This window comes from Vigna radiata, chromosome 5 (genome assembly GCF_000741045.1).
Source record: "Vigna radiata var. radiata cultivar VC1973A chromosome 5, Vradiata_ver6, whole genome shotgun sequence".
Classification (NCBI taxonomy): Eukaryota; Viridiplantae; Streptophyta; class Magnoliopsida; order Fabales; family Fabaceae; genus Vigna; species Vigna radiata.
This window is the reverse complement of record NC_028355.1, coordinates 30,462,268-30,485,242: the sequence shown is the minus strand read 5'-3', so window position 1 is coordinate 30,485,242 and position 22,975 is coordinate 30,462,268.

The following is a 22,975-nucleotide window of genomic DNA, read 5'->3' as shown; positions in this document are numbered from 1 at the left end:
CATTGGCAAGAAGCATGGTCAAAAGGATAGAAGAAGAAGAAGAAGGAGCTTCATGAACATTACTTTTGTGGAGGATCACTTATTAGACTTCTTCTTTTATCCTTAATATCTTTTGTAAAAATGTAAAATAGTTTCATTAGGCCTTGTATTTGGCTAAGACATTTTTTTAGCTTTGTTTTAGAAGCTTAGTAGCCTTAAGGAAAAGCTAGCACACCAATAAGGCTCATTCTAGAAAGTTGGTGCATGAAATGGGTCTTTGGAAGCCTTGAAAGATGTCAACATCAAGGGAGGCTCCCTTACATTGAACTTGGACAAAAGTTATGGGGGAAGGCTCCCATTCTTTCCCCCTTGTCACAGGAAGCTTCTAGTTCCTCTTAGGTGCATTGAATCCTAGTCTACTCTTTCACTTATAAAAGGAGAAACAACCTTGTATCATTTTTTAGAACTCCACCTTAAGGACAAGGTGCATCTTGTGGAGGGGAGTATTGATAGGAACTCGGAAATAATTAGGCCCAAACCCAAAATATCTAAGGTGTATGTTAAACAAAGAAGGAATGGCAAAGCAAGGGATCAAAATGGCAAGAGAGAAAATGGGAAGAATCCTTCCATGTAACAAACTGCTGAACTGACACATTAGGAAAGGAGTAATTCTATTGTATGGGTATAAGGCGTGGAAAGATAGTGAAGGAAGAAGAGAGTTGGAATTGGCTGGGAATTGAGAGAAACTAGACACTTTCTAACTATCTAGAAATACGTTTTTACTTATTTTACATATTTGTATTCTCTTCTTAGAATATACACTCTATTTTTCTTTAATAATAAAATCTAGTATTAGAACAATAATCTAGTATTAGAACTCTGTAATAAAGAAAAATAGCTCTTATTTAGAATGAATAAATATAAAAATACATAATTTACTCTCGACAATATATACGATTTCAAATTGCTCTAATTAACCTCAACATGGAATAAAAGATTAAATTTGTGAAATGTCATCGTTTATATTTATATATATATATATATATATATATATATATATATATATATCGTAAAACTATGACATATAACTGAATTTGATCATAAAATTACAACCTCGAAACAAGGTTAAAATTTGACAATTGCTTTGGAAATCCCTATCATATATCACCATTCCTTAAAAAATTGCTCAAATTCTAACAATGCGTTATCAAACTACATTCTTAACCATCATTTTTCAATTGACTATTAAAACCATTTCTAAAAACAAATCCAAAAATTCAAAAATAAAACAAATTGCCACAAAAAAGAAACACAATGAAACCAAATCTTCGAAAATGGATTAACACGAATCAAGAGGAACCTCAATATCCCCATTAGCAGAGGTGCAAGTTCTAATTATCTCTTTCACAGTGCTGCTGATACCCTTGGTTATGGTTTGTTTATAACAAAGATGAAAAGAGAGAGGAAAAAAACAAAGATGGAAAGGTTCAATTGGTTCATCAGCAGCCATCAATGGAATCTTCAACCTTCAATGGCTTTTAACTCAATTGGTTTGTCTGTCTTCAGAAGAGAACACAAATGAAAAATGAAATGCTCTTAAGTTTTGAGTTAAAAATGTGTCTCAAAAAGGATAAAACAATCATTTTGGTAAAAGGATGGCTTTTCATCGAAATCATGAACATGACCTTGAAAATGTGATTCAGTTTGAGCCTCCTCAAGTTACCACTTGCCAATGCTTCTGCAACCATTTTGGCTTGGCTGAAAGCATATAGGATCATAAATCAGGAATCAATACTTCATTCTCTCTAACATATTTAAATGGTAAAAGAACTTACTAACATAAAAGTGCACAGCCAACAAACAACAAATAGATCGAGGAAACAATTCCAACCTTCATGCAAACAATATAGCTCGAAATTAATAGCATTGACCACTATCATAGTACTTACTTAAGGGCTATACACAACAGGTATAATCATAGGTACACAACTAACAACACGCTCATCATGAGGGATTTAAAAAAGTTGACTGACCAGTTACTAAAATGAACAGTAAGTTTTGCATTGCACAACAGCCAATTATGTTTCTGAACACGTATTTCGGTAGTTCTTGGGGAAACATCGGTGCAGAGGATTTGTCAGGAACAAGTTGAGCAAAATATAGCAACAGCGTACTTCAAACACTGTTCTGTGGTGCCTTAGTCAGAGAGAACCGCAAGGTCGTTTGTGGAGAAGGTTTTAGGCAGTAAGATTTCAGGGAAGGATTATTTTTAGGGCTCTACTTTGTTGCAGATTGTGAGGATCTTACATCCTTTGAGGGATTGAAACCAGAAAGGTTCTGGAAAGCTGCATTTGTATCAATGCTTTAGCTATTGTAGTTAATCTAATTGGGACTTGGAATGCTTCCCAAGTTGACTAACAGCGTCCTAAGTGTATATTAGTCTCACATCTCTTAAATTTTTCATTCCTAAAGGGTTTATAAGCTTTCTAGCAAGTCTAGAATTTGAAAGCTACAAACTATGCATGTTTACTTGCACTACAAGTGACAAAAGGAGAAAGCTATGAAAGAACAAAAGAGGCAAATACAATCCAAGAAAACCTATTCTATTCTTTTTGTTCTTTTTTAACTCTAAAATCTCTTCATTGTTGTCTCATATATGATCATATCATAATATAATATCCTAATTCAATTTTTTCAAGATATATTTAATTGTTGTGGAGATCTAAAAATATTTGAAAAAAATATTTATTACACTTTAAAAGATTTGACAAATATTATCTTTTTATATTTATTGATATANTTAAATAGGATAATTATTTAACAATATTAAATAAAATATCTTAAGATATTTTTTTTCTAAAATATCTTTTATCATATACATTTATTAATTATCAAAGCTCTTTTAGTTGAAAAATAGAGAAAATCACAAATTCCAATTTTTGTTTCTCGTTACCTCTTCTTGGCTTAGCCAAATTTGTTCATTTTTTTTATGCTCTTCTTGCTTTCTTCATAAACTCATCTAGGAGATCATCTTATGTTGAAGGAGTCACCTCAAAGTAATCTCCATCAAAACCCTCCTCATTTCTAGAGTTTTCCTATGTTACATACCAATGCTTCCACATCATCGAAGTTGTTTTGGACAACAACGCCCGAAGAGCTAGAGGCAAGCTCATCCCAACACATTTAAAGGCATATTATAGTTAAAACATTTCACGATTATATGAACCTTTTTTTCCTTCTCTGAATGTACTATGAGAATGTGTGTACTTTTTTTCGTTATAACGGATTTTTTCATAAGATGGATCTTGTTAGGCAGGGTTTTAATGAGGCACATCCTAATTCCTAATAATAATCTTTTTTTCTTTTTATTAATATTCATGTTTCTCAATATTCAATAAAAGACTGTAAAGGAGATACCTGAGATACTTAGACAGTGATAAATGCCCTCCAATCAAGAAAAAAAACAACATCTATATGAGGCAAGGAATCAACAAAAGATATCAAACAATTTGGCGTGTATTCAAGTATAAGAAAGGCACGAAGTACAAAAGAAGCTCGACATTCCAGTACTCGAGTACAAAAACGCATATGAATCCTAGTGCTCGAACACAACAAGCAATATAACAACCAAGCACTAGAGTAACTCGACATTTCGGTGTGTGAGCAACTTGACCCAAGTACAAAAAGAACAAAAACAAAGCTCGATATGATGATATCTAGCATAGTAGTAAATCGGCAGCCCGATACAGGAGAAACTTAGCGTTCCAATACTTGAGTACAAGAAGAGTTCAATGAGCACAAGATCTACTCACCGGTATAGTGTCAGAGTACAACATCAAACTTGGCATTTCAATGTCTAAATATAGGAGTAAACCCGGTGATCTAGTGTCCCGAGTACAATATCAGCTTATTGTATTTATGTCGAGTACAAGAGTATCTTATTAAGTCCAAGAAGACTTCAGTGAGCACAAGAATAAGTCGAACGTTTTAGTGACTGAGTACAGTAGAAGCTCGACTTTTCAGGGGTCGAGTACAGTAGAAGTGTAACTTTTCAGTGACTGAGTACATTAAAAGATCGACTTCCCAATGACCGAGTACAATAGAAACTTTGCTTTCCAATGTCCGAGTAATGGAATAACTTGGTGTTCTGGTGCCCAACTACATTAGTAGATTACAATCTGATATTGCAATACCCAAATCCAAGAAAGAATTATACAAAGGGCACACCTAGCCTATAGAAAGTCCAACCATAAAGCAGAAAGAAAGCTTCCACCCAACTGGGAAAGAATCATATTTCATTATGGATCCCCTCCGAAACAGAGCCTACAAGGTAGAAGAACATAAAAAAAAAGATAATTAAGGTCATCTCAAGACAAACCTCAATCAAGACAAACCTCAAGAGTAGATAAGCACGAGGACAAATGTCCACTAAAAGAATGCTTAAGATGGAACAATGACAAACGTCCAAGAGATAAGCAAGCATTTTATTTTAAAAACATATACTCACGATGTTTTATTTGTTTAATTATTTGTTTATGCTCTTTTACGTTAACAATGATTGTTGGCTAGCAGCAGCACAACTACAATCACACTACATAACTATGCAAAAATAACCATAAAGAAAGGAAGGCAAAATAAAGAAATTTTAAGGACCAAAAGACTTGGAAGAGCAAGAAAAAGAGTTATCGTAATAGGGGTTTCCTTCCCTAGGCTCTTGATAAGTTCCCTCCATGGCTAGACTGTGAGTTATCCACGGATGTAGAAGCAGAACTAAGGTGAAGGATAGACGAGGCAACGAAATACAGAGTATGATGAAAGGTGTTTGAGGAAATTATGGTGAATAGCTCTCGGTGAGGTGGAATGGTTTCGTGTATGGTGCGAGCAAGAGGCCTAGTATGAATCCTATCTAAGGAAGGTGACTAAAGGAGATAAAACACTCTCTTTGGTCGTGACTTTGAACTAGAATGAATCTGGAGTGATCTCAACATAGGTTCATTACCATAAACATCAAAGTCAATATAAATTATGTAGGAGAGGTGAATTTATAGCATGATCCATGCCTCTCCACGATGCCTAACTAAGATCCTGATGATCAGGCATGATAAGTGGATCAAGTGCCACGTATTAGGCACATTTTTAATGTTTAATACATGAATAATATGAGCTACACATGCTTAAAGGAGCAAGCTAAGGTGCACGTGTTGAGCACCCAAGGGTATGCACTGGGCGAGTCTCTTTTCTAAGTGAACAAGGTCTTAACTTCTCCTTCCTTGGATACATCTTTAAGTTGCTCTTGGAGCTTTCTCACCATGCTACAAGTAATAGGCCTTTGAATAGAGTTTAGGCTTAGGTTCAAGTCATCAGCTCCTCTTACGAATGCATAAAGAAAAATATTCACTACAAGAAAGTCTACTCCGACAACACATCCCACAAACATGGCTCCATAAGCCTTCAAATGAGGCACCTGAGTTACTAGATGACAATGAGAAAAGTCCCTAAAGTTGGCGACAATAAAAGTTCATGGAGATGGCAAGAATAAAAAATCGAGGAGGTGGCAATGATAAAATTCTAGTAGGTGGCAACGATTAAAGTCCATAGAGGTGGCAACCATAAAATTTCACGGAGGTGGCAACGATAAGAGTCCACGAAGGTCGACGATACAAGTCCACAAAGGTGGCAATGATAAAAGACCACGAATGTGGCAACAATTAAAGACCACAAAGGTGACAACAATAAAAGACAACAAAAGTGGCAACGAGAAAGACCACATAGGTGGCAATCAGAAAAAACCACGAAGGTGGCAATGAGAAAAGACCATGGAGGTGGTAATGAGAAAATGATATGATCATACATACGTCAAGAATGAAGAGTTTAAAGAGTGACAAGAAACATAAAATGAAATACCATAGGTTTTCTTAGGCTGTATTTTTCCTATTCTAGTTTTGTTCCATATCAAAAAAGACCACGGAGATGCAATCTGAGTTACTTAGGTGACACCAAAAGCCCTCCATTCGAGTCATTAAAAGTACTCTAAGCGAGACACTGAAATCCCTCCAAATAAGGCACCAAAACCCCTCCAAACAAGACACCACAAGCCCTCTAGGTGAGACACCAGGCTACGTCAACAAGAAAATCGAGTTACTTCACCAAATAACCAACTAAAATCCCTCCAAGCAAGGCAAGTCATTAAGTCACTCAAACAAAATAGAAGGAGAAACATCAGATGAGCATAAAAAATTATTTAGTTTTTCTAGTTATTAAGGTACGAAAGCAACTTGACGTTCTAGTATATGTGTAACTTGACTAGAGTACAAGAGTAGATAACAACTCGGTGTGACAATACCTAAGTACATAAGAAAGAACCAATCAACATTCCAATGATAGAGTATATGAGTTGTCCACTACCCCAAGTCCAAACGGGGACTAAAGAAGGCGACCCACCTCTTTCTTAAAACTCTCAACATAGGCCGCTAGCTTGCCAGTCATAAAGTTGGTACTCTCCTCATCCAGACCAACATCATCAGCCTCAAAACTGGCAAACCTTTATATTTAGGTAGATCACTAGCACTTGTCTCGACCATCTCAGCCTTTGTTATCAATGTCATTTTCTCGTCCCTTGGCTTGAAGTCCAAAGGTCAAATGAACAACACGGCTCTTTATGTCTCTATTCGTTATCTCTCGATCAACCCTAGAACACAAGCCGGCTAGGAAGTCCCACTCGGCCTTCAGCTCGGTCACCTTCACTTCCTTATATATAACAAGCGAATACGAAAGAAAACATAAGAAATATGAGGACAAGAATAAAGAGAACTCAAATAGCAACTAGGATTTCTTAAAGTGAAGTATCGATAAAGGAATTTAGTATATAAGCAAGTAAGCTCAACCAAACCTGCCCTAAATCGACAACCTGCCTAAAGTTGGCCACATCAAAAGCGAAACCCGCCTAAAATAGGTCGCAAAAAAACAAAGCTTGCTTCAAGTCAACAACATCTAAGCAAAATCTGCCTGAAGTTGACAATACTGAACAAAACCTACCTAAAGTCGACAACACATAACAGAGACTACCCAAATCGATAGCCAAGCATAAAACTTTTCTAAAATATGCAACACAAGTCGAAAAACCTATTATTATATAATGACTTTCAAAACAAGCTCAACTAGAAGACCAATAGAGTAAAATTATCCCCACATCAAAATGAAAAATGAAAAATAATGTAAAATTAAAAGTTAAACTTAAATACTAAAATTTATATAAATTATATACTTAAGACTATAAAAGATAATAATTAGTCCCAAATTACAACTTATGAATTGGAAAAAGTATTCCTTATGTGTTAGTTATGTTCATCAACATGATGATGCAGTAGATTGTCATAACCTAACTTAGGTGTATCTCTTACCTTTCATTGCATGTCTATGAATTTTTTTCATATGCGTATTCTTTAATGAACAGTAGTCACGCCTGTCTTCAAACCTTTCCAACGCGAACTTTTTGCGCTAATTTACTGCATCAACCATATCCATAAATAATAATAATTTTTTATTAAGTACAAAAGCTACTCTTTTTTTTCATTTCAAAGTACAAAAGTTACTTCCATCAACCCAGACTTGACTGGTCAACAAAAGGTTTCATCTTCTGAATGAAGCTTTTTTGATATGAACAAATGGTGGCTAGGTCTTCCCATGCAAACTAAACATAATCATGGACCAACCCAAACAAACACATGTTTCCGTATCTCTCATCACTTCTTTACAAAACACAATCAATGTTTAATTCCAAACTCTTTCAATTCAAGCAACATACTTTACTATATATTAAAAAGTGGTTTTTAAGTCTAAACCAATTTCACAAAATCAAGGTGAAGTTTGTGGGATTGAATTAGATTTAAAAATTACTTTCTAATATGATATCAAAATTATGATTAGACTCTATCCTAATGAGATCTATGTGACATTTTGTTCCACTCGTTATCGAGTCACTATCGGACCATCCATTAATTTTACTCTCATGCTCGAGATGTCTATACATCGTCGTGTGTTGGAAGTCTCACGTCGACTAGAGATAAGACCCATTTATAATATATAAGTGGGTTGCAAACCTCACCTTACATATCAATTTTGTGGAGTTGAGTTAAGTTTAAAAATCACTTTCTAATAATATCTAGTATTGGATTTAATTATTTTAAGTAACAACTTAAATTAAATGTTGAGGATGAAAAAATTAAAGATATTTAACAAGTCAAATCGTCATATAATATTTAACTTAACAAAATTAGACTTGATTTTTTTATGATTGAATCAAATTTTACTATCTCATCTCAAAGTGAGTTAATCTTTTTATAAATGATGTGACAGCTTACGTCAGTTGAATTTGGGATTCAATATTAACCAAACTTTATTTATCTGTTATATTTAATTTGTTTTAGTTTTAAGGTTCTATTTGTAGTTATGACTTTACGTTTAGATACTCGTATATGTTCTTAAGAACACTATTCTAATTATAAAAAAAAAAGTTTGAAAATTACAAATTTTAATAAAAAAAATGTTATTCACTTTAACCTATATTTGATTAAGGTTGGGTTATATTAGGATCAGGTTTAAAGGAAAGTAAATTTGTCTCAACACAATCTAAGATTTTTTATTGAATTGGATGATGGATTTTTCAAAATTCAACCTAACTCACATATTCGCTTTAAACTATATTAGAAATAGGTAATTAAGTTTTTCAACATAACCATTCACAAAGTGAATGCATATTTTATGTCAAATAAAAATAAATATAAATTTTGGTTATTTTCTCATTCAGATGTATTAATATAGTTTATTTTAACAATAAAAAACTTTCAGTTTTTTAAGACACTAAATATGATCTCAAACATTTATACGCAGAAAAAGATAAAGATTTGTTTTCCTAAACTTAATTAAAGAAAAATAAAATTTAATATTGTTGTATGTTTTTTCTCTACCACTTATTATGAGTCTGGAAACATCTTTTTCTTCATTATCCTAAACATTTACAATAAGTCCAACAATTACAACAGAAGACAAAATAATGCAAAGTCAGAAATGCTCCAAAACAACGCATTTTAAAGTCATTCAATTAACGAATTGCTTACCACTTTCAAGACTTGTCACGTTCTTCTGTTCTCCACTCTCTAATCATCCATCAAGCTCTCTATTTTCCATTGGGATTTTAAATATCTCAAAAACAACCATATTCAACTTTTCTTCCATCATATAAGTTGCTATAGTAAGCTTTTATATAGATATATATATTATTGTAATAAAAGTAAACATATGTCTGATTCAATTTTAAAAAATTAAATTTATGAAGTGAAATTTATAATTATATATATTATAATTTAATCATATTTACAAATAATATATAGAATTTCATCCTTCTAAGTTGATTTATGCTTTTATATATTATTATTACTTTAATTTTGTACATTAAATTGATTTATGCTTTAAAGTTTATTTATGATTACATTGAATTGATTTATGTTTCTAAGAAATTGATTTATGATTAAATTGAATGCATTATGTTTTAATATCATTTTTGTTGAAAATATATGCTTTTGGACTGTTCTAGCGGTAAAATATATGCAAGTCTATTTCTGTAGTTAGGAATGTTGCAAAAACAGACATGTTCTTAAAAAAAAATGTGTCTCAGTTGTGACCATAACCAAGACAGAAAACCCTTTACGGCATCGGTTCAGGCCACAACCGAGGCAGAAAGTCTGACGAAAAAACAAAAAATAAAAATAAAAAACATCCTATTGACTCGGTTCAAATCCCAACTGAGGTAGTAGAGGTCGACATATTGCCTCGATTCATAAGGAACCGAGGCGTAAAGCCATTCGAAATAAAAAATAAAAAAAGCAAAAACCTTATTGCTTTAATTACCTTTGAACCGAGACAAAATCTCACCCTTTTATGTCTCGATTGTGAATCAAAACAAAAAAGGCTGGACTTTTTGCCTCACCTCTATATGTCTCGGTTTAGGAACAGTTGTCTATGGACGAAAATAACCATTGTTATTTCCCTTATTACCCTAGTGATATTTTCTCGTTCATAATTCGTATTAATAATATAAAACTCAAAAATAAGAAGTGTCACAAAAGATATGACACAATAGTTCTAACAAAAATAAAAAATAAATTCTTAATTATTTTAATATCATATTCAAAAAATGAAATTTTAAATCTAAATTAATTTTACAAAACTAATTTAATAAAGTGAATTTGTACTCACCTACATGTTATCATTTAGCTTTAGTCTTATTTATAGTTGAGAAGAAAGTTCAACCTATCTCTTACATTGAAAAGATTAAACAAGAGAATAGCACAATCCAATACTAAACAACATAATAAATCCTTCGTTTATTTTTGTTAAAATATTATTCGGTCTACTCAATTAAAAATCAAAATCCCAAACTCTTTTCATTTATATGTTTTACATAAAATTAAAATAATCGCATAATTATTGACTAAATATAGAATTCAATAAAAATGCTTGAACATAATAGTATATAATCGGTACATTATATTATTATTTTACTATAGTTAATGGGTTGTTAAAAGAATAAATTGATATTGAGTCACGTTAAAAAATGACTTACTCTTAAAAAACAATTGAATTGTTATTTTAGTTTAAATTTTAAAAAAAAAATTAATTGTTTCTAACTCAACATCACTCGACTCCATAATAAGTCGATTAGGTTTACATACTAAAACTTATTCTCTCATAAATATATATATATATATATATATATATATATATATATATATATATATATATTAGCTTAATTGTAATTTTTTTTATTTCAATTAACCGAATGAGAGAGTCAATTCAACTTATTACTTAGAAATTTTTTACATATAATAAAAATCGAATGAAAATTTTCCAAAACCATCAAACAGAAAAGTTGTAGAAATAGCTTCTTATTAAAACAAACAATTGAAGAATTATAAACTGAAAAAATGTGAGAAGATAATGAAATAAAAAAAATAAAAGAAAAGGAGCTTTAGTTATCCATATATGTCGGAATATTGTCTTGTAAAAGTTGATTAAAAGGCATCACTATTTTTCATTATTACTGTTTCCTTTGTCGGGTTCACTTTTTCATCATTATTTTCACTTCTTGTCTCACAAAATCACCATCATATGTTATGCAATGAATTGTGTTGTGTGTGATCATCTTCATTTTCATCACAACTTTCTTAAGTCTTTAATTTATGCTCTCTGAATTGTCACTTCCTCACAAAAATAAAAAACTGTTTTCTATTTTTGGAGGGTGGTGCTTTATGATTTAATGTCTCCAGGTGTTAATTATGTTAAAGTATATCATATATAATATTTATAAATACAAAACTTTATGCAACACAACTCATTAAATTCTAAGATTAAATAGCTAAAATTAAGTGTTTATTTGAAATTTGCTCAACAAAATTAAAATTTGTTAAACCAAAATTTCTCTATTATGTAATCTATTGAGTGAATTTTCATTCATTGAATAATACATTATCTTTAGTGTAGGAAGTCTCATGTCGACTAGAGATAAGACCAATTTATAATATATAAAGAGATGTGAACCTCACTTTACACGTTGGTTTTATGAGATTTAGACTTTAAAGTTTACTTCTTCATATAGTATCAGAGCTATGGTTAGAGTTTATCCCAGAAATTAGAGCTGTCAAAATAGGTCACAGTTCGCTTTTTATTTTTTTTATGCGGGTCAGGTTTCAACCCGGCTCATTTAAACCTAGTTCATGCGGGTTGAACCCGTGGTGAGTCGGATTAGCCCACCAACTCACCTACCTAATTTTCTTTTATTAAAATTTAATTTTAATTTTATAAAAAAATATTTATTATTATTTTTTGCTTGAAATAATTATTTAAGTTCTCTATTTTCAAAATTAATTAAACACCCGTTGGGAGTGAAATTTAGAAGTGAAATTTGTTTATATTTAAATTATAAAAAGTTTATAATTTTTTTTATTTAAAAAAAATTGTATTTAAGTGAGCCAACCCATTTACCTACCAACCCTTGATGGGTCGAGCCGGGTTCGAATTTTTCTGACTCGCTAATAAATGAGCTGGGTTAGGTTGGTCAAGTTGGCTCAATAAGTGACCAACCTGTGGTGGGCCGGCCGGGTCAAGTCAGGTTACCCGTTTTGATAGCTCTACCAGAAATATTTGTTATTTCTTGGATTTAAAATTCATTTCTCAACACTCATCTCATTTCTACAATCTAAAATCATCCCTTGTTTCATAATATTTTAAATATGAAAATTTTGACCAAAGTTAGTTTTTCTTGTAAAATGCCTCACTTTTCAAGGAATTATAGTTTTTGAAAAGAGAATGAGTTGAAGATGTTTATATATTCTCTAAGTTGATTTTAGGAAACAAAATATAATAAATAAGAATAATGTTATAGTTTTAGAGAAATACAAGTTTATTATTTTTCAACTGATATATATTGGGAATTTTTAAACCACACGAATCAACTGAAAGAGAAAACAATATTTGAAATCTACAAGGAACATAAAACTTAACCCTAATCAAAATTTTGTTTTGCTAAGTCATGATTTATCTCAATGGTTTAATATATCATGTTTTCATATAAGAGGATAAAGAAATATCCAAAGATTATAAAAAAATGTAATAAAAAAGTTAGAGAATTTAAATTTTAAATAGTAATAAAAGTATTATTTAACTAAGTTTAAAATTACTTATAAATTTTGGTTTTTTTAATTGAGTTTTTATTGAATTTTTCTGTTAATTGAATATTTAAATTTTTTGTACTTTTTAATTGAGTATATATCATTTATTTTTTTTAATTAATTAGCTTGATTGTTATCTTATTTAATATTATTTTATATTAATCACAAAACTTCACAGTTTTTAGTATTTACAGAAAAAAAAAAGAAATAAAACAAGGAAAAGATAAATTGAATTGAAAGTATAAAAATTTTGAAGATTTAATACACTAAATTTTTTTAATAAAAATATAACTAAAAATATATAAATTTATGAATGACTTTAAACTTAATTAAGTCATTATTTTATTTATATAGAAGTGTGTGTATATATATATATACTAAAAAATGTTAAACAAGCAACATGAGACATGTTTGAAAAACCGAAAAACTGGTTGTAGAAGAAAGAAGCAGGATGCAGCAATTTTTTGATTATTGTGTGAAGTTGGTGAGAATAAGATGAGCATGAAGATAGAAGAGAGGAAAATCCATTAGGTGTTCTGCCATGGCTACAACCAAAGAGACATGAGACACGACACTGACATTCACTATCTTATGTTATTTTCCTCATTCCGATAATCAGAACTGAATCATATGCGTTGTGAATGATAAAAAACAAAGATGTGTTAAAAGTGTTTCTAACTGACAAATGAAGACAAATGCATAGTACCATCAACAACCTTTCAAACAAAACATGTATAGTCGCTCATATTTACCTGTCTAAACCATTTCTCAACCATACTAACACAATCTTTCTTTTTAAATCTTCTTCTTGTCAAAAACATGTGATGCTGCTTATTTTAATGCATAAGATTCTCTTAACGTTGCTTTGTAAAAAATTATTCCTATTTTGATTCTAAGTTATTAAAATAACATTATTAGAGTGAGTTGTTGCAAGTCTCACCTCGACTAGAGATAAAACCAATTTATAATATATAAGTGAGTCTAAATTTCATTTTTTTTAAATCGATTTTATAGGATTGACTTAATTAAGTCTACCTTTTGAGGATTTAAATTGTAAAGATAAAGATATGTAGAAAACAAGATTAAACTACTTTTTCGTTTTCTTAATAAAAAACTAAGGAAATGAAGGTTATTTTTTAAATCACTTTTCTCTTATATATACCCACTCAACAAAAACAATTGAAAAAGAGAAAGGTTTTACATAGGGATATCAATGTAAATACATACTTCTCCTAAGCAGATGAAAGATGAAGCAAATTCAACAAATCTATCATCTTTTTTATACTCAAATCCTTGGAAGAGAACGTACACTAGTGTAGAAAGGGTTTTAGACGTTTGTTATTTTGGGCTTTTAACGTCTATTAACCAACCGAACTCATTACCGATGACGTCAATGGGACGTCGGATATCCATATAACAGACGTTTATAATGACGTCAGTTAGTGCCATGTCCGACGTCACTAGACGTCGGTATAGGCCTAACCCGACATCTAAAGGGACAATATAGACGTTGGACTACGCATTAACCGACGTCTAAAAGCACATAAAGACTTCGAACATGTCACTAACCGACGTCTAAGGTCACTATAGACGTCGGTCTTTGCATTAACCGACGTCTAATACAGTCGTTGTGTTTTAGTGCAGTTTTGTTCTTGTCTTTGGATAGCCTAGTAGCACACTCTGCCTTTACTAGTTTCCCCCGAAAAAAAGCTTGTGTCTTTTGAATTTCTCATGACATTTCAACCCAAAACTGAACCTGGGTTCTTGCTTAATTCCCTTTTCAACTGCAAGAGGGAAAAATTACGGTAAAACGATAACTAGACAACGACCCAGGGTTGTTTTTGGGTTGAAACGCCACCAGAAATCCAAAAGATGCCGCTTTTTCTGGGAGGCAACTAGCAAAGGAAGAATGTGGTACTACGTTACCCCAAGAAAGGAACAAAACTACACTAAAACACAACACAAAGAAAACAAATTTTAATCAGTTGAACCAGAAGATAATCGATGAAAGACTGAACAAAGATTAAACGGTAACCATAAAAAAACACGCACCTGGGATGCAATGCCGCAAGAGAGAAAAAGGAGAGGAGGAAGACGATGATGTTATNANAAANAATAATGCAATGCCGCAAGAGAGAAAAAGGAGAGGAGCCGCAAGAGAGAAAAAGGAGAGGAGGAAGACGATGATATCAGAAACTGCAATGTCGCGAAGAGTTTGCGGTTTATTTAACATGAAATGGGGCGTCGGTTGCAACAGAAACTGACGTCTATAGTCACATAGACGTCGATTATCTAACTAATATGATGTCAAAGATAACTTTTAATCTGACTTTTTGAATGCACATTAGATGTCGGACACTAGGGGAGCCGACGTCTATTGCGCTGAACCGATTGACATTTCATTTCCTGTCAGGGAAGTAGATGACAGTTGTCCAGGGCGCCGACGTCTATAACAATATGACGTCGGGGCTCTGTTATCGGATGTCGAAGTGCCTGCGAGTTTGGTAAACATCATTAATTACAGGCACATAGACGTCCCCACCGAGAAATCCGACGTCTATATTGCAGAAATTGATGTCTTCCCACCTTCCAGACAGGCCATAGACATCGATTTTTTACTACATGACATCTAAGCGCTTGGGAATCAGGTGAAGAGCATTAATTGTAGGCAAGTAGACGTCGGCCCCCCTGAACAACCGACGTCAATGGGGCAGAAAAGCCTGTCTTCTCGCCTACCTCAGGCCATTGGACGTCGGTTTAGGGCAGAGCAGACGTCTACTATATCATCCCTAGAAACCAATGTCTTTGATGACCAACTTATTTACGGTAATGCCACCGTCCATTAATATACATCGGATTGCCCTCTAGTTGACGTCTTTGGGTGACATTAAACATCGTTTTTACACTAGTGGTACTAAATTTGCTCATATCAATTCCTCCGAATTTAAAAATGAGACTTGACTTTTTACTGTATATATTAGCTTTTACTAATCCAATTGTTAATTAAATAAAAAATTCTCAGTAAATATGATTTTATATTTATGTTACAAAATTTTAAAATTATTTGAAAGCCTATTACACTTTTACAATTTAAATAGACTTTTGACTTTGAAAAGTGACTAAAATTGTCAAAATAAATTCAATCCGAAAAATATTTCAAAAACCTATCAATCGAATTAGGTTATGACGAAAAAGGCTGTTTAAATTAAATTAAATTTTTGTGGGTGGCAAAAATTAACTTAGATATATTCTATAAAATAGTAATATTATTTAAATATATATATATATATATATATATATATATATATATATATATATATATATATATAAATTTATACATGTATATAAATTTATACATGTACAATATATAGTGTACTAGTGTACTGGTCAGATCAGAGAGACATTTGATAGCAAGCATCAATTGGTTAAGATGATCGATTGGCCGAGCAACATCTGTAAGCAGAGACATTAAAGGTTAATTAATAGACTTAATTAACCATATCAAGTATAAATATGACATTAATTAATGAGTAATTAACGAATTTTATTGTCTAAAAATATACCTTGTTTATGGATAGTTAATGGACTTAGATTGCTTTTTTCAATTGAGAAACATATCTAACTTAGAGTATTTTTTGCAGTTATTTTTTCAGGTCATCCACCAGTCAATGATAAATAGTTCAGAGAAGCTAAGGCATTCAAGATACAAAGCATAACAGAAAGGTTAATGATAAGAGTGGAGTGTAGAAGTGGACGAAACAATACATAATCTTAATATATCTACATTTATATTAATTTAATTTGTATGATATTAATTTCATTTTTTAAATTATTTTTATGAAGCAAGTTTGGTTGTAATTTATTTAAAATATTAACTAAGTTAACACAAAACTATTAAGTGGAACATCAGGATAACCAAATTAAGATAAGACAGCTAATTTAACAATTTCTCAACTTTAAATGTTTATAGAAAAACAAAAATTTAAATATCAATGAAACTAATAAAAAAAAATCTTAAAAAATAAAACTAATAAAATAAAAATCTAATAAAAACAAATCCTAAAAAATGAAACTAATAAAAAAAATTATTTTAAAGTTTAACATTATATGGTATTATATAGTTATTAAAAAAATTTGACAAAGATACTCATTAAACATTAAGATAATGAAGTTAATTAGATGTGAAGATGTCCTTCAAGGAATTCTAAGGAACAAAAGAAGTTCACTTAAGTAAAAACATAGGAATGATTGAATATAAAGAGCATAAGAATCATAAAGCTAGCAAAGGTGAAACAAATGATGAGACATGAAAATGAGGAGGGGAGATTATAGATGGCACATCATTTAGGCCTTGTTTACTTGAGTAGATTTAAGGGAGAGTAATTGAGAGAATTTGATGATAAATTTTTGTTGTTGTTTATTTGAATAGATTTGAAAGTAAGTGAGAGTGAATTTGGAAGTAAATTTTTTTAAACTGTCATGTAAATTAAATCTTACACTAATTCTTACAAATTTTACTTCCAAATCTACTCTCACTTATCTCCAAATCTATTCAAATAAACAACAACAAAAATTATCTTCAAATCCTCTTAAATTCTCTCAATTACTCTCTTTCAAATCCACTCAAGTGAACAAGACCTTAGAAATGCAAAAAGCTCACCAATCCGAGATGAGTGAGGATACTAGCACTCAAAGATCTTCGAAAATCATAACTCTAATGTCACAATGTAACACCCAAATAATTTAAAGAGTATTAGGAATGCTAAAACAAAATTTAAATTTTATAATTAACTTCCATAATCAAAACTTTATTTTGATTTAACAAAAAATGCGGTTCCAAACTTTAAATATCATAGTTTTCACTTCTTAAAATAAGTTTAAAATTTAAATTTTACACAACATAATATTTCTGATACAATATACTTTTAACAAAAATTCCCTAAAATATTCTCACAGTATGTATCTCATCATCTCTAAGCTTTTTTAACTGCATCTGCAATATTCACCTGAGTGCTAGCTTAAGTTAAAGCTAATGAAGAAATGATCATCCAAATAGAACGATAACACCAAAACAAGAAGAAAAACAATCTTAGAAGAAGAAGAGAAAAATAAGAACAAAAGAAGAGATAAAACATGTTATTACTATATGCATCTTAAACCACTAAAATTTTTAGTATTAGTATTTATCATACCAACGCATCTTTATTTTTTTTTAACTAGTTAAGTGATCTCAAAATTAAGGATGCCAATTGGGTGGAGGGGACATGTTTCATTATTCTATGTTTATCCTAAAAGTAAAATTGAATACATATCTTCATTCTTATACTTAAATGATTTAATTTTTTTTTGTCTCATTCCAATCATCACGAGATAATGGATATATTCATATTTGTTTTCTTGCTATCAATTAATTAATTAATTTAGAAAATTAAAAATCACTTAAAAGGAAAAATTATATTATAAAAAAATTCAATATCAAAAAGAACATATTTAGTGTCAAATATTTATAAAAAATGACAATGGTATAAATTTTAAATCAAAGTACCAAATAAAAATTGGATAAAAGTGAAAGAATTATATAAAATATTACACAATTACAGAAATAAAATTTCATGACAACCAAAACATCATTAATTTTGAAAATGTTAATAAAAAAATCAATAAGATTACAAAATATTTTTTAAAAGTAAAAAAAAAATATTAGTTTAAAAACATTTCAAGTCTCTTTACTTTCTTTCTCTAAATTATAATGAAATATCACTTTTATACATTAATAATGATTATAATACACTACTTAAAAAGAAATTACACATGAAAGAAATACTAAACTAATAATAATTCAAAATTAGACATAGTTCTTTCATATTTTAAACTTTAAACTTAATCAAAAATGACATTAAATTATTATACTATAGTAAATGAAATATCTTTATACAACTGTCGTGATAAAATTACATTTATGAGAATGAGTTGGAAAATAAATATAATTATATTAAAAATTATTAAAACAATATTTTACATGATAAAATAATAATAAATTGAAATATTAAAAAGAAGTAAAAATGATAAAAAAAAAATATGTCCTATAAACGATTTGTTACATCACTGAAAGGAAATTGCACAAAGTAAATAATATATAAATAAGGATACGATAAGAAAGAAAGTATCTTGTGAGATTTGAGAAAACTTTTCAAATTTGAACTAGCCAAACTATTGAAAGATGAGGACACAAAAACGATTTTGTTTATCATCAATATTCAAAATCTACACTAATATAGTAAATACTTTCTATGATGGTTAAAATAAACTTTTAATGACGATATACAGGCGATATAGAAACTCTGAACTTTTTATGACATATCAAAAGACCTATCATAAAATGTGCTACTTTTTACAAAGGTTATAACTTTAATTGTTATAAAAAGTATTTTTCTTTTAAAATATTCAAAATAAATTTTCCTATTAGAGTGAGAAATTCTCTACATAATAAACACAATTTTCATCCAAAGGTTTTTCAAATAAATGAATAAAATAGTAGATATGACTAAAACACTATATGAATGAATGTTATATATATAATCACCAGAAAAGAAGAATGTAAAAGATTGAAAAATCTCCATTTATAATTAGAAAACATCAATAAAAATTTGAAAAAACTTCTTTTAACAACACTTTTTTAACAATTTTTTTATAACACATACATGGCAGCTTGTGATTGATCCGTTTTAAATATTTTTTAAACATAAATTCAAATAGACCAATAAAATAATGACACGTGTCCCGTTATAAAAAAAGTTGTCAAAAAGTGTTGTCAAAATATCATTATCCTAAAAATTTAGAATTTTTTAAACAGTATTAGAAAGTGAAATAAATGTGTGAAAGGTAGAAAAATGGGATAAAATACTTGACACCAAATTTTTGAAAAACCATAATTCATGACTAGTATATGCAATGTAAAGCTCCACAAACAAAAACATACAAATAAAAATTACCACAAAATAATTGACACAACAATCAATTTCTATGGTGAATTTTTCAAAATCATTACTAGTAATAGTCAAAACTAATATAAACTAGACATTATAGAAACGTAGATAAAAATCATACATGGAAACAAAATCAAGAACACATAAAAGAAAATAACATGAAAGCAGACAAACATCACCTCAAATTGTAACAATTCAATATACCTTTTATTTACAAATTCTTAGTTTCCAATGAATATATCACTTGTTATATTTGCATAATATCATTATTTTCCTAATCTACTAATCATCCCAATGTGCTACCACTATTTACATTATATGATGCAAATGATTAAGGGCCACCACATTTCCAATCTCTATCAAACTGAAGATAGGAGAAAATAAAATGTACATTGAAAATAAAAAGAAGAAGTTATTATTAATTAATTACAAATTATCATAGAACATAAATTATTGACTATTTATCAAATGGTGGAAAGTATTTCATGCACCTTAAATATATAATGCATAAAAGTTAAGAGAGAAAAAATAAAATAATAAATTAAAATAAGATAGAATTTGAATAAAATTATATAACAATGACTTTAAATTTAATTGAGATTGTATTCAATTAAATAATATATAATTTTATTCAAAGTATATGAATAATTGAATTAATCTAAAGTTATCTCTTAAATAATATATTATTCAAATAATATATTATTCAATTGTAAATTTAGAATTTCTAAGCCGAGAAGGTTGTTTTGTGTTTTTTATTATTATTGAATACAGTAAAAATAATATATTCATAGGATTTTTATTTATGATAGAAAAAATATAAAATAAATTTAAAATTTAAATAAAAAATAATAACAAATTAACTAAAAATAAAATATAATTATAAAATAAAAATATATCTAATATTTAAAAAAAATAAACAAAATAAAATAATTAAATAAATCAAATTAATTTTTAGCTGTCATATTTGATTCAATAATTAGTCGAGGAAATATTAAATCTTAAGTCTTTTGGTAGAGATGAGTTAATCATTAATTAATTATTGAAAATCACATATAGGGATTAAACTACTTGTGTGAATCACAATCCTTATTCTTGGAAAGATGAATGAGAAAACATAATAAGAAAAGAGAGGGAAGAAAGAGGAAAAAAAAATGATTTTAAAATTTTCATATCCACATATTAATTTTTTCAAAGGGTAAACAAAGTTACAATCTCCTTTTAAAAACCTAAACCAATCATATTAAAATGAAGGTTTCGCCTTAATTAACAAGTATCGTACATAAAACACTAATATATAAAAAACAACTTTGTCCCTATTGAAATTTTGTAATCTAACTAGAAAATTAATTTTCTCCATTTTTTCGTCATTAAAATAATATATTGTAGGATGTAAAGGCCTGGATCGTATATTTCCAATGCTACTGGAATGTCCAAAATCATCAATCCACGATTCTAGATATCGACAAAATAATATATATAGATAGATAATTAGGCTTAAAATTAGACAGCCATTATAACTTATTAAAAAATTTCATTTGTAACATTTAAAAATATAATATAATACTATACAAAGAGTCACCGTAATAAGATATGATAAAACAATTAGAGATTAAAGTATAAAGTAAAGTTTTATTACTAAAATAACTATAAAATTTAAATATTATATACAAACGTTCTATATCAAAACTATTTTCTTTTACACAATATAATTTTAAAAATAGCTACTCCGCAGCACCATCTTCATCAAGAGCATGCTCTTGGGACACCTCGTCCTCTTCTCCTCACACCCACATGATGATCATAACAAAGAGAGAAAACAAGAAAAACATACAACGCAAACATAGATAGAAGGGTAAGCTTGAAGAAAATACTCAATGATATATGAATACAATTAAACGTTCAAATAAGATAAACACAATATATCACACCAAGTTAACTTTGTATTTAACCAACCTTTGACTTAACCATCCGGATTAGTATGAATATGTAGTTATGACAGTTTGTGCACTTGTTGTGGTAAAACAGTTGACCCATCCCAAGCTACCACACAAAGTTAGTCCGTTATCACTCACCTTAGGCCAAGGAAATGCCCCTAGGCTAGGACCTCATTCTATTCTCACAACTTGCCTCACTCCTCTGTAATTGAGAATAAGTGACCATTAGAATGTCAGGATGAGCTCTAAGACTGAGCTTCCCATATTCATACTTACAAACTTTAACAAACATCATTGATAAATTCCTCCTTGGAATTCTCTTCCACGCCATTTGGAACAATAAACATTACTTTGATACTTTTATAATACTCGTACATAGTCATACATCATCCACAAACAAATCAATTTCATCACTCCAACCAATTAAAGAACAAATAAGAAGAGAATACATGATGATTTGGGACAGTCGCTCAATGCATACACTTGTTGAGCGACCACAAACTTTACTCGCACAGCCACCCAGCTCGCTGTGCAAATCCACTAATAGTGCCCCAACCTCCAAACTAATCGCTTAGCGACCCAACTCGCTAAGCGAATCTCACTAAGCGAATTCAAATACTAGTGGTACCAGACCTCAACCCCTCGCTTAGCGTCCCCAACTCGCTATACGAAGGTCCAGATAGAGGTCCAGACCCCTAACTCACTCACTGAGCATACTCATTCGCTGATCAAATTAAATTGACAGTGCTCTCAGACCTCAACCACTCACTCAACGCACCTCCTCGTTGTGCGAATCCTCAGACAGTGAGTCAACCTCTACAACCACTCGTTGAGTGACTCTACTCGCTCAATGAGTCTGCATAATATGCAACACAAAATCTGCAGAATTACGTAAATTACATAAATTTACCTATTCCAATTATTTTTCCCAACTTCTAACCCTCCTATATTGTGTTATATACCTAATTATACTTGACTAAGTGTGTCTAAACCTTTCTAACCTCATTCTAAAGTGTTTCCTAAGAAATTTCTACTTCAAAACATCAAATTCATCAACTTATGGACCTAAATCAAATTCTACTACTTTTGACACATTTTTGAGCAACTTATGAGCTCAACCCAGTCCAATTTAGACTTACCAAAACCATCCCCACGGACCAATTGCACACTAAACCCTAAATTCTCGTTTTCACTTTTCCACTTCCTAAAACTTATTATAACCATAACCATATGGATTTATTTATAACAAAATCAACATAATTACAACTTCCTAACATTTCATACCACGTATAACAGATCAAACAACATCCAATCAAGTTTAATTTTACAGTTCATCAATTGGCACACTACA